Source organism: Danio rerio, chromosome 3 (assembly GCF_052040795.2).
Source record: "Danio rerio strain M-AB ecotype USA chromosome 3, GRCz13ab, whole genome shotgun sequence".
NCBI classification, from domain to species: Eukaryota; Metazoa; Chordata; class Actinopteri; order Cypriniformes; family Danionidae; genus Danio; species Danio rerio.
The window spans coordinates 10511872-10523205 of record NC_141023.1 but is presented as its reverse complement, the minus strand read 5'-3'; positions in this window follow the sequence as shown (position 1 = coordinate 10523205).

Sequence of the window (11334 nt, the reverse complement as noted above, 5' to 3'; positions counted from 1 at the left end):
GGCACCTATGGTAAAAAATCTTCTTTTCAAGCTGTTTGGACAGATCTGTGTGTTGGTATAGTGTATAGATCGTCATACTGGGGTGATATGAACACACTCAGTCCTTTTTTTTCAATTTAACTACAAAAAAAAGGGTCGGCCAATTGGAGCTGTTTTCAAATCGATCGCACCATTACGTAGGTGTGCGATTTTTTTTTTTTTTTTTTTTTTTTTTTTTTGATTTTTTTTTTTTTTTTTTTCCCCCCGCCCACCGAATTGATTGACAGCTGCGCGCATTAACATGTTCCGGTAGTCACGTGTATATGTCAACAAGACCAGACAGACATACGCAAAGCAACCGGGAATAAAAGGTCTGTTCTGTTCGCTAGGATCCGCAATCATCATCAAATGTCATTAAGAGTAAGTTTCACATGTTTAAAGTGTTTTAAAACAGAGTATGTGTGTAATTAATTACAGCGTTTTACTTCAGCTTTACTTCATCAGCACAGCCGCGTGTCAGAACAATTATAAAAGAAGACGCTTCAATCCCGGTTTGTGGAAGTTAAATCAGGTTTATTTTGTACATTAGCATAACAGATATCCACACAGTACTTGAGGTTAGCCCTAACTAAGCTAAGCACGCTCTGTCTGTCTGACTGCCTGTGTGTGTGTGTGTGTCATCTGCGGTGTGTGTGTGCGCGGGCGCGCGCGTTAATTTTGTAACGATATTGTGTGTGACTCATCAATGCAACTTCGCAATACTGATTAGTAAAGGTTAGTTCTTACTGTAGTATCTCACAAAAGCTACGTGAGACCTTCTTCCTTTAAGTCTGTCTGTTGTCTGACGCTGCTGAGGGAGGAGGCATGTAGAAATAGTGGGCGGGAAAGACTCGTCTTAAAGGCGCAGTACGACAAAACCACCCCCTGCTGGAAATCAGTATAAAACAGCATCTTGTAAAAGGTGTAATAAAAAATCTGATGGGTATTTTGATCTGAAACTTTATATACACATTCTAGAGACGCAAAAGACTTATATTAAATCTGAAAAAAGGGGTAACCTAGGTGCCCTTTAAAGTTTAAACCAATGTACAAAATAATGTAAACTTTACTGAGTGCTTCATTTCCCCTTTAAGTCTGAAGAGTTGTTGTCCTGAAAAGAATTTGCTGTGAAATGGTTTGAACCTTTAGACAAGATTTTAAAATAAAATAATTTAATGGTCATTATTTTACGTTTTTCCAGCACCCAGTACCTTTTTACAATGTACATAAGGGTTAAAAAGGTCTTTAAATTAATGAAAACCTGATGAAACCCTGTAGAGGTGATTTGTTTTTCGGATGTTTGCAGATCAGTGGATTTTAATGCGGAGGTTTTTCTGCTTGAGATACTGTTGCCCTAAAAAACTAACCAAAGTTGTAAAAAACATAATAAATACCATAGAAATGGTATAACAGAAAATTTCCAAACGGCTGTATACCCTGAAACCAGTTATTTTCTCATAACTAATTTGGAGATCATAGAAAAACTGCTTTTACATTTCAGGTGAGTGGCTCAAGAAACATCCGTGTCCATTATAGATGGCGGGATGCATTCGCTATTGAGATTAATATAAATGCAGATGGCATATTAAGAATCATCCGCAGCTGACAGGAGGGAAAAAAAGTCAATTTCATGCTAAGAGACTCCAAAATAATTGGCCACTGGTGAAATAATAACATACAGTGACATTTGTGCGAGTGTCGAAGCTAAACAGGCAAGCCTTTTAACGGGTGGCTCAGCTGGGCTTCTGTAGCACTTCATTTTATTCAGCACATTAACATGGACATTAAAACAGCACTTGATCAGCAGCTGATCCCCGGGGCCGACAAGCCCAGACCGTCCCGTTTGGAAATGAGCTGCTGTGTATCTGTGGCCTGCTGGAGATTGACTCATATGCGTCAAGGGTAATGAGGCATGTTGGGTGACAAGCTTGTGGCTGTCAGGCACAATAAACAGTCGGTGGTGAAAATTGTGCCTGGATGAAACATGCTGATGAGGTTTAAAATGAAGGAATGGATTGTGATCTACGCGACATCGATTTTGTCAGTGAATTCGTCGATGAGAATTAAACTAATTACTTTGTGTTATTTATTATCGATCAAGATGTTTTTCCGACACCAGTTAGTTAGCTGATGTCTTATGAATAGCTACGCTGTAGAAAATAATTCAGTAAAATTTACGGTAAAAAAAACAGCAGCTGTGGTTGCCAGTACTTTACCGTTAAAAACACAGTACAAACCGTAAAAGTAATTTTTCATTTTTACGGTAAATTACTGTATTTTATTATTTATAGAGGTAATATGTCTGTATTTTGAAGGATCAACATCTACACATCTTTTGTTTCACAGTTAGACACGTTAGCACACCCACATGAAGAAGGTGGTGATGAAGTTACCAAATGAGCCAATGCTCATCACAATTTACTTTTCCCACAAGCAGAAAAGAGTATCAGCATATAGAAGGTGCTCAGTGTCATTCATTTCACACAGCTACTAAACACCAGTATGGTAACACGCATAAAATTATGAAACATTGTTTACCAACATTAGATGTAACATAAATCTCTAATGTACAAAACTGATGGGGAAACAACTAAAAAGATCCATATTAATGTCAACCAAGTGCATAAAAAGTGATGTGCCATGCAGGGAATTCTGGTAAAGTCAATTTACGGTTATTCGCCGTATATATTAAGGAAACATACATGTACTGTAGCGTTTTTACAGTTTTTTACCGTTGAAATCACGGCCATTTTTTACAGTGTATGAATAGCTTTCACCATTTAGCTATGCTTTGAATTCCACTATTGGCCCGTTTCTAATGAGTGGTACGCTGTAAAAAAACACCCTAATTTTACAGAAAATATCTCCACATTTTTTTACAGATTTTTTTTTTTGTCATTTCAAATTCTATTCAAAACTCAGTAAAATGACAAACTCTCTAAATTAACAGTTTGACTTTCATTTTAGGTACTTTATTATTAAAGACAAATTACTGACATTTGTGTTTATACAGGGAAATTACAGTATTATTTGTACAGTATTTTTTCTGTTGTTTTGAATTATATCTAAAAGTTCATAAAAATTACAAACAATATCTGTAAATTAACAGCTTGACTGTTATTTTATGTACTATATAAGTAATGACAAATTACAGCAATTTGTCTGTTTTATGCAATAAAATTACTGCATTACTTACACACTGTTTTTTCCTGTTTTTTTAAATACATTGAAAATTACGTAAATTAAAGTAATAAATTTTAATTACATGCTCTGAAAATAAAATAAAAAAGATCATAAAAAAAAGGTCAAATGACTGGCAGCTACAGCTGCCAAACAAAAAGCATAAAATTACAGTAAAATTTCTTTGTTTAAATAAAGTGTAAAAAATAATAAATCTACAGATATTTTCATTAAAATGTTTACAGAGAAACTCTAAACTCTTATTTTACAGACTTTTCCCAGATGATTACGATCAAATCCATTCAATAAAGTTACACACTAAGAGCACTCACATGCACCTGTTTCAGATTCCGCTGATTGCACACACACAGTCGGAGGATCGTTATGAACTGATTACATGAACTTTAAAAGCAGCACAGACTCCTGCACCAATTGCTAAGTCTTGTTATACTGCTACTGTTAACATTATGACGCGGTTCTCTTCTTTTGCCTTAAATTGTTTGTTTATTGTTCATGTGGTTTGCTGACGGGACTGATCATTTGCTTGTTATTTGACCAAGACTCTGGATTCCCTGCATATATCTGTTTCCCCTGTGTTGACTGTTGCTTACCTGACCATCTCTGTGTAATAAACCTGCATTTGGATCTGCACTCCTTTGTCAGCGTCCCCTTCACATTACAGCTCCGTTTCATTTAAGATTTGGAACTGAATCATTCCATAGAACTTAAACCTCTACATGTTTTACAGGAATACTATTCATTAAAATGTAACTGTAATGTTATAGTTGTGAGAATTTAATATCGTTTGTTGTTTTTTCCAAACTTTTTTGATCCAAAATAAAACTGTTAAATTACGACCATGAGCATGTCTTGGCATTTTATTAAAGGTGTTTAATTGTAATAATTAAGGGAAAATTCTTTTAAATAACATTGTTTTCTCTTGAACTTTTAGTGCAGTCACTTTATTGATGGTGTTCGATCATAATAATCTAGGAAAAGTCTGTAAAATAACAGTGTTTCTCTGTAAAACTCTTATTGTGTAACTTTATTAAAATGGGTTTGATCATAATAATCTAATGTTTGTAAAAATAACAGTGTTTTTCTGTAAAACTCTTATTGTGTAACTATTAAATGGATTTGATCGTAATAATCTGGGAAAAGTCTGTAAAATAACAGTGTTTCTCTGTAGACATTTTAATGAAAATATCTGTAGATTTATTATTTTTTTCACTTTATTTTAACGTCGTAGCTGCCAGTCATTAGACCTTTTTTTAAACAATTTTTTTACAGTGTATTTGATGCATAAGAAGTTAAAATGCAAACTTATAAATCCATAACTTTTTTACTAAAAGGAAACAGGTCTATAAACTACTGTTTATTACAATAAGAAAATTACAATAAGTTATTTTAATAAATATAAATGTAAAAAAATTTCATCTTTAAGTGTTTTTTAATGTATCTAACATTTTCAGCCAGGTATTAGTAAACTTGCAAGTTAATACTACAGTGTGCTGTTGCATTCATTAACAAAGTTGTAGATACTGCAGTATATACATTATAATACATTTTACTATAGCATGGTTCAAAAATGTAATATTATTTACTATAAATACTATTAAAACTTCTTATTTCATGTGGGTTGAATTGTATCTTTAGAACGATATAACATCACTGAAAGCAGCTCCTACATAACTCAGAATCGGTTCTTACATAAAAACAAACTACAGAAGCACTAGCAGCACAGTCCTTAGCTTGAACATAGATAATTATTCAAAATAATAACTAACCCTCTGATTGCTCGAGGCCTCCAACAACTTGAGCTGCCCTGTGTCCTGACATATAGAAACGTCCCATCTCATTGGCTGGCTCCAGCCAATAGGCTTTGCTGCTCTTTTACTGGTATGAACATTTCCGCAGAATTAATGATATTTAACAAAACTCTTTTCAGAAAAAAGTTGAAATAAACCCTAAATATTTAAATAATCGTGGTAATTGTGTCAGAAAAGCTAACGTAAATTTAGAAGTGTAAACGAAACCTAAAAGCGCAAACGAAACATCAAGCAGCGAATTCACGAAAAATGACGGCAAAAAAAGCAGTTTATTTAAAAAACATGGTTGTCAGGTGTTTGCGATCGTCCTTTTTGCTGCGTGAGAAAATGGAGGTGTGGCGTAAGAGCATAAGAACAGGGTCATTTGTGGAAGTCTCACTGAGTTAACGCTGGTGAATGCAGTCGGGAGTGTAGCTTCTGTTTCTATGGTTTCGGCGGCAATTTAGTAATATTATTATGGGCCAGACACGCATCGCCCGAAGTATTCCAATGGTATTAGGAAAGTATTCTAAATGCCCTGTTTAAAAATCGTAACTGTAACGGAATACAGTTACTGCTGAATATTATTCTGAATACGTACCGCCGGTACATGTATTCCGTTAATCCCCAACACTACATAGGCTACATAATATATTGACATTCATTTCCTACTAATGCATTGTTTCTGTGTAATTGACAAATCTGAACCTTTTTAGTTGAAAAATAGAGTAATGCTGTACAAATATATATTTTAATAACAAAAATTACAATTCTGTTCTTTGCTAACTTTTTATGCAGAACTAAATTTATGCACAGCAGGCAAGCATATTTATTTAAAAGTAAATACCATTATTAAACCATTGTTATATGAATATAATTATTTTTAATTAAAATAAAATTGTCATTAAACTTAATTAAAACTGGAATTCTTCAATTTACTAGAACGTCTGTCAAGCAGTTTAAACACAACCTACATTGTAAAAGCGCTATAGAATATAGAGGAATTGAATTTAAATGTGGGTAATTCTCGTAAGTTTGTGGTAAACTATACAGTAAAAATAGCAATCCGTTTTCCAACCATGTTTTGTCAAAGCCCGAATCACGACGGTAAACCTACAGTGCGCGGAATTCGCGGGAAACATCGCACGTAAACAATTTACCTGGGCGTGTCTCGTCACATCCGGTCACTTCAGTTACTCGGTCGCGTGTATGCTGTTGTGGACTTCGGATCAAGTTCACGTCCGTCCTCCCGGTAAGTCAAGTTTATGAAAATTCGAGCGTTATTGAGGAAAAAAAACATAGTAACTTAAATCTGAGCACATTGTCGCGGCCGAGTTGGCCTGGCTTTATTTTTCCTGCGGGAGATTTAAAAGGCTTTATTCTGTCTGCATTGGCAGGTAACGTTACGATGTTTTATAGAACATTGTATTGAGGTAAAGTTGGCTTTATATATGAACATTGGGACTTTCTCTTTAATAATACTCTCTCAGAAAAGTATTATTTGCTAATTCTACATGGGGAAATCACATTAGCAGCCGATGACTATCAAAGTACAACATTGTTAACAGTCAGTTAAATAATGCTAATGTTGTTTTGACCCCATACTTACATGCGACTTAAGATCCAATGTTCAAAGTAGCGTGTTAAACAATATATTCATATTAAATGAAAGAATGTCTGAATATAAAAGCAACTTTACCTCAATGAACTTTACCTCAATGAGTATTTTCATTATGGGCTGTTGTAAGACTGTGGTAGGGAGAGCACTGCACAGAGTAACACTTTTTGGTTTTGGCCAAATAATAAACAAAGTAATTGGGGTTAGACAAACTATATTTTTATTAACAACACACAAGCCTGTCCAGCACTAGTTGTATGATCACCGGCCCTATGGTTTATGTGCAGTATTTCCAAAAGTGCTAGGAGTAAAAATGTTACCCCACCTGCGGGGCAAGTTTTAACAGACTGGGGGTTTGATGTAACACATGCTTATAAAGTTAGATTTGACACAATTAATTTAAACTGAGTTTACTTTAAATAGTATATTTCCTCAGTACTTAAGTCAATTTTTTATTATACATAGCACAGAATGTTTATTTATTTATCGGATAAACACAATTGCAATTTTTTGCATTATTTTTCATTATTATACAATGCATTTATTTGCATTATTAACAATAAAATATGTTTTTTTCTATTAAAAACATTTTTTAATTAAAAAAGTTCCCAGTTAGTTTATTTCAACTAACTTTAGTTAAATTAAAAAAAGTTGTGTTAGTTTAATTGGTGTCCAACAGTGTGTGGCTTATTTGTAAGACCCTGTTACAACTAACACTGCTGTGTAGATTTCCTCAAAACTGGCTAGCAGTCACCGTTTTTTTAAATTTATTTTTTTTTTTACATCTTTTAAAATGATTCCATATTTTAAATTTAGCCTAGAAAACAGTAATCGATACAATATAGGAGCAGTTCCAGCGTTATGGATGTGACATTTGCAGTAATATCCTAAAACATGAATTCACGTCGAAAGTATATGGTAACATTATATTGAAACTATAGTTTATATTTTCCCAAAACAACTAAGCACAGAGTTATGGGAGCAGAAAAATATCCATCTAAATTAACATGCGTTATGGATGTGACTAGTTTACAGTACACAACATACTTTGTGGAAATTCTGTGAATTAAATTGCACAACCAAAAAGAAATAATGATAAGTAAAAAGGAAAGAGTCTGCTCACTATAGAACAAAAATTTAAGATTTTGTTTTATTTGAATTTTTTTTGCATTTTTGGGGAAAAAGCTCCGTTACGGATGTGACGTCTCTTGGTTTATAATCCTAGAATTTCGCTAGAATTGATTTCAAACACTGAACATTAGTAAAAGTTGATGATATTTTTTTTAATTAATGAAGAAAATATACATCAGAATAACTTGCATGCTATTTCCCATAACATACAGTAAACATTCACCAAAAATGCACACAAATACATTCACTTGGCTTATACATAGAATCAAACCAAACATCTTGTCAAAAGAAAATGCCAACAATGTCTTTAGAAGGCAAATATGCTATTTAATTAAATGCATTCCTTCTTGAACACAAATCAAACAACCTCAGTGACTGAAGTGTTTTGAAAAAATTATGTACAATGTCCTGTTTTTCCAGGTATGTGCTTAAAAATAAATATTTTAGCGTCTAGTAGACCGCATTAGCAGGCATGACATTATTAAAAAGATTTCCAGGAAACATTTCTTACCCCCTTAATTATGTTTTTTTTTTTTGCATGAAGGCTAATCGTGGCTTCACGTGATGTGTCTTGTCAACACATAGGCAGTAAAGTCCAAATATATACACTTTATGATTGTTCAGAGGACAAAATGAGCACATTTATTATTGTTTTGTGATTGGCCCTTCATTGCAGTATTAAATAAATGTCACATAAAGACTTACAAATGTCCTTGCATTATAAAAGAAATACATAACAATACTTTTTTTATTGTCTCAGGTCTGGATTGTATTGTTTTAATCACTTTTCTTATTTTTACACCGTTCCATGAATACATAATGTGAGAAGTGTATGCATGAATTGAAGATTGATCGTTGCTTTTTTACAACACTGTCTCGGGCGAAAGCGACAGATGGTAGAAATGAGTAAGAAAGATTAAAAATCCGTTTGGAGAAATACAGTACAGACACTTTAGCAGCACCTTGACGTTCTAGTCTATAGTTTTGCTTGATTTGTATTCTGTACATATCTAACACAATATTGCACGCTCATTTTTAAGTTTTTGGCTATATATCACTGACATGTCACAGATATCGCACAGGGTTATACAGGTTAGCCTTGAAAAGGGCTCACATTTCTTGAACTTTCGACTCGGTGAGGGGGGGAAAAAGTGATTTGGTAAGACTTTACATTACAGAGTCCATATTATTAGTATAATTGATTATCACAGCGAGAATAATCAATAGGCATAATTACAGGCTGCCCCACAAAATAATTGCATATCAAGTACATTATTCATTGCTAAAACGTGAATTTGAAAACACCTTAATATCGAATAAATCCATAAAGATTTTTTTTTTTTTGCTTTTTTTTTTTGTTTATGAGTTTAACATCACAGCTTACCAAAACCACTGGCTGATTCTTGATTTTCCTAGGGTTTGAATCATCTGTTCATTCAATTTATTTACTAAAATTGTCTTGTTCGATTCGGCTTTGATTCAAAACACAGACTCCGCATATGTGTTAAGTTGGTTAACAAAATCATGCCCTAAAGTTATGCACGACAAGATGTTTTTATTGTATTGTTTATTTAAAGGGACGTTGTGTGACATTCAGAAAGCTACAATGTAAAAAATGCTGGGTTCCACAATTAATTTGTGTTGGGAAAACATAAAAGAATTAAGTTAAATTACTAGTTTTTTTTTTATTAATTTAAGTGGATTGAACATAAAACAATTAAGTTCATTCTTTAAAAAAAACTTAAGAATTGTGTTGTTTCAGCTCACTTTAGATAAGTAGTTTGAACAAGCAGCAAACAATGTATAATTCAGAATTTGTTTCATTCATTGTTCAAAAGTATTTGCGGATTGTGTTTGCTGTTGTATATGTTAATAAACCTCCCAACTTCACATAAAAAAGTCAGTGCTTGTGTCAGCCTAAGATTTTGGGGAATGTCTTGTTTTGAAATTTTCTTAAGTCCTTCGCAATTTGGCAATAAAAGCAGTTATGTAAAAAGTCATACACGTATATATGCTCTAGCCCTTGTAAAATAGAATTCACAAACTACTAGTTGTGCGTTGCTTTAAAATATGCATTCAAAAGAACTGATTTGTTCACTTCAAAGATTCACAAAAACACTTATTCCCATGGAAGTGCATATAGTTGGAAAAAAAGCATATAACCTTACAAATAATTGGTTAATATTTTTAGTTTTAAACATAGAAACTAGCTTTGAGGAGTATGCAAACACAACACTTAAGGTACTCTTCAGAGCTAACAGACAGGAATTTGGTGGATAGTTAACCCAAGTAAGAAAATTCTATCATTTGCTCACTTTTACTTGTTACAAACCAGTTTGAGAGTTTTTTTTTTTTTGTACTGTTGCACACAAGAGAAAATGTATTGAGGAATGCTTAATACCTGAACCTAGGGCTGGGATGATAAGGAAAAAATGCAATCTTGATAATTATTTTCCATATTGATATAATAACATATATTGGGCTATAAGTTGTTAATGCTTCCAGACAAAAAGAGTACCATAACAATGACTGAAGCCACAAAAATTAGAGGGTCCATTCAATGCCTTAACATATTTTCGGCTGATTAATTTTCGGTGGCCAAAAATTCGGTACATCTTTAATCAACACTTTTTTTTTTTTTTTTTTTTTAGATTCCCATTGTTGCATATTTCTGCTGTCTGATTGGCTCTTTGATCAAAATAGAGGGAAAAAAAAGTCCAGAGGTTGTCATTGTTATTGACATAATTTTTTTAATCACGATTCAATATAATATAGTTTATCAGCCCAGCCCAACCTGTAATCATTATCCATGTTTCCACTCACCTATTTTTATGAGCATTTTGGATTTGCGAAAAAAAAAAAAAGTTGATGGAAACGCCAAGATGTGCATCATTTTTGAAAATGTTTATAAAAAGCTTATATGCATAACTGAGGAGGACAAACTTGCTATTTGATAAGTACAGTTGCGGATAAACTATGATGGAAACGCGTTTACCGAACAAATTCCAGTATGAGCATTAAAAAAGGTCATGTGATTTTGTTAAAAAATTGTGTGAATGGACAAACCAGCAGGCTGAGCACACTGTAAAACATCTGTAATGTTGTTTTGTTAAGTCTAAAACGCCGTAACCATTTCAGTATTAGTGTTATTATATTATAAATGACCTCCATTACTGTCAAGAGCATCTGTGCTCCGCGTCTTATACCTTTACACACCACCATGATTTTATTGCGCGTTGGCATCGTCTTCTGAAGCGCAAGTAATTTATTAAATAAAAAAAGATTGACGCAGCTTCTCCTACCACAGCAAATTGCGTTTTAATGTTGATATTAGCTGCCAGGTAATCAGGAAATGGCGATTTTTGTTCTCTTAACTCAATGGATGGCAATGCTGCTTTATTCGCACGTCTTTTATGTGGTATTCCAGTTATGCGCACAAAGTTAATTTGCATCTTTGGATTAAAACATAGCTATCGACTTCTGTAGTAGGAAAAAGAAATACTATATAGGTCAGTGGCTATTTTTTCAAAATGTCTTCTTTCCTTAGACAGAGCCAAAAATTAAAAACTCAAACTGGTT